Below are 2500 nucleotides of genomic sequence, written 5' to 3'. Positions count from 1 at the left end.
GGGGCTCAACCAGGAGTCCAGAATAAACGTTTTCATGAGTGTTGACCTCCCGCAGTAGAGTTGAATTTTGATTTTTACATATGAATGTGCGTCAGGTCTCTGCAAGTATGGCCTACGACAATATCACCCTGAATGCGCCTGATCTCGGAAGCTAAGCAGGGTCGAGCCTGGTTAGTACTTGGATGGGAGACTGCCTGGGAATACCAGGTGTTGTAGGCTTTTGCATTTTCGTATCTGGATGGGTCGCGTTTTACTCTTCAATTCACCCAGTCAGTTCACCTGCTAATTGCACGCGGATATGGTGTACTGCATTCGGATCAAAATTTTCTTGTAAAAGACGATTTAATGCCACTCTTTCGGGGCTCAACCAGGAGTCCAGAATAAACGTTTTCATGAGTGTTGACCTCCCGCAGTAGAGTTGAATCTTGATTTTTACAAATGAATGTGCGTCAGGTCTCTGCAAGTATGGCCTGCGATTATATCACCCTGAATGCCCCTGATCTTGGAAGCTAAGCAGGGTCGAGCCTGGTTAGTACTAGGATGGGAGACTGCCTGGGAATACCAGGTGTTGTATGCTTTTGCATTTTCGTATCTGGATGGGTCGCGTTTTACTCTTCAATTCACCCAGTCAGTTCACCTGCCAATTGCACGCGGATATGGTGTACTGCATTGGGATCAAGATTTTATTGTAAAAGACCGTTTAATGCCACTCTTTCGGGGCTCAACCAGGAGTCCAGAATAAATGTTTTCATGAGTGTTGACCTCCCGCAGTAGAGTTGAATTTTGATTTTTACATATGAATGTGCGTCAGGTCTCTGCAAGTATGGCCTAGAACCATATCACCCTGAATGCGCCTGATCTCGGAAGCTAAGCAGGGTCGAGCCTGGTTAGTACTTGGATGGGAGACTGCCTGGGAATACCAGGTGTTGTAGGCTTTTGCATTTTCGTATCTGGATGGGTCGCGTTTTACTCTTCAATTCACCCAGCCAGTTCACCTGCTAATTGCACGCGGATATGGTGTACTGCATTGGGATCAAGATTTTCTTGTAAAAGACGATTTAATGCCACTCTTTCGGGGCTCAACCTGGAGTCCAGAATAAACGTTTTCATGAGTGTTGACCTCCCGCAGTAGAGTTGAATCTTGATTTTTACATGTGAATGTGCGTCAGGTTTCTGCAAGTATGGCCTACGACCATATCACCCTGAATGCGCCTGATCTCGGAAGCTAAGCAGGGTCGAGCCTGGTAAGTACTTGGATGGAAGACTGCCTGGGAATACCAGGTGTTGTAGGCTTTTGCATTTTCGTATCTGGATGGGTCGCGTTTTACTCTTCAATTCACCCAGTCAGTTCACCTGCCAATTGCACGCGGATATGGTGTACTGCATTGGGATCAAGATTGTCTTGTTTAAGACCGTTTAATGCCACTCTTTCGGGGCTCAACCAGGAGTCCAGAATAAACGTTTTCATGAGTGTTGACCTCCGGCAGTAGAGTTGAATCTTGATTTTAACATATGAATGTGCGTCAGGTCTCTGCAAGTATGGCCTACGACCATATCACCCTGAATGCGCCCGATCTCGTCTGATCTCGGAAGCTAAGCAGGGTCGAGCCTGGTTAGTACTTGGATGGGAGACTGCCTCGGATTACCAGGTGTTGTAGGCTTTTGCATTTTCGCATCTGGATGGGTCGTGTTTTACTCTTCAATTCACCCAGTCAGTTCACCTGCCAATTGCACGTGGATATGGTGTACTACATTGGGATCAATATTTTTTTGTAAAAGACCGTTTAATGCCACTCTTTCGGGGCTCAACCAGGAGTCCAGAATAAATGTTTTCATGAGTGTTGACCTCCCGCAGTAGAGTTGAATTTTGATTTTTACATATGAATGTGCGTCAGGTCTCTGCAAGTATGGCCTAGAACCATATCACCCTGAATGCGCCTGATCTCGGAAGCTAAGCAGGGTCGAGCCTGGTTAGTACTGGTGTAATGCGGGCGTAAAGGGCTTGGCGGATGTGACGTCATGTGGGGGAGGAGTCAGGGTCACGTGAGAGGGAGATGGTATAGCGGTGAGACAGGAAGAGATCGGGGCAGTCGGGCGAGGGAAGAGTGGAGACCGCGTTGGGTGGTCGCCGTGCCCTCAGCCTGGTGGCTGAGGGGCTCGGTGACAGCGCCAGCCAGCGGGATGGAAGAGAGTTGGTTGGAGACTGGACGAGGGTGAGGCCAGGGAGGGCGAAAGCTGGGAGCAGCGACAGCAGCCGGAGAGGCTGCGTGTGGGAGACAGCAGCGAGGCTGCTAGGGGCTACAGCAGCCGGGGGCTGCAGAGCAAGAGGGCTACGGGAGCGACAGCAGCCGGAGGGGCTGCGTGTGGGAGACAGCAGCGAGGCTGCTAGGGGCTACAGCAGCCGGGGGCTGCAGAGCAAGAGGGCTACGGGAGCGACAGCAGCCGGAGGGGCTGCGTGTGGGAGACAGCAGCGAGGCTGCTAGGGGCTACAGCAGCCGGG

The 2500-nt window shown here is 50.7% G+C and overlaps 1 non-coding gene and 4 pseudogenes across 1 annotated transcript; all 5 read left to right on the top strand.

Annotated features, from left to right (window-relative positions):
* The first annotated feature begins 110 nt into the window (after window positions 1-110).
* LOC144725440 (5S ribosomal RNA) lies at window positions 111-219 on the top strand (annotated as a pseudogene).
* Window positions 220-468: 249 nt separating this feature from the next.
* Window positions 469-577, top strand: LOC144725669 (5S ribosomal RNA; annotated as a pseudogene).
* A 249-nt stretch (window positions 578-826) lies between these two features.
* On the top strand, window positions 827-935 carry LOC144725489 (5S ribosomal RNA; annotated as a pseudogene).
* A 249-nt stretch (window positions 936-1184) lies between these two features.
* LOC144725526 (5S ribosomal RNA) lies at window positions 1185-1293 on the top strand (annotated as a pseudogene).
* Window positions 1294-1542: 249 nt separating this feature from the next.
* LOC144726110 (5S ribosomal RNA) lies at window positions 1543-1661 on the top strand. Its single transcript, XR_013587169.1, has one exon. It is a non-coding gene; the product is annotated as a 5S ribosomal RNA (ribosomal RNA).
* Window positions 1662-2500: the final 839 nt, after the last annotated feature.

The sequence above is a fragment of the Lampetra planeri genome, chromosome 22 (genome assembly GCF_965212315.1).
Source record: "Lampetra planeri chromosome 22, kcLamPlan1.2.h2, whole genome shotgun sequence".
Taxonomy (NCBI): Eukaryota; Metazoa; Chordata; class Hyperoartia; order Petromyzontiformes; family Petromyzontidae; genus Lampetra; species Lampetra planeri.
This window is presented reverse-complemented; position numbering and strand designations above follow the sequence as displayed.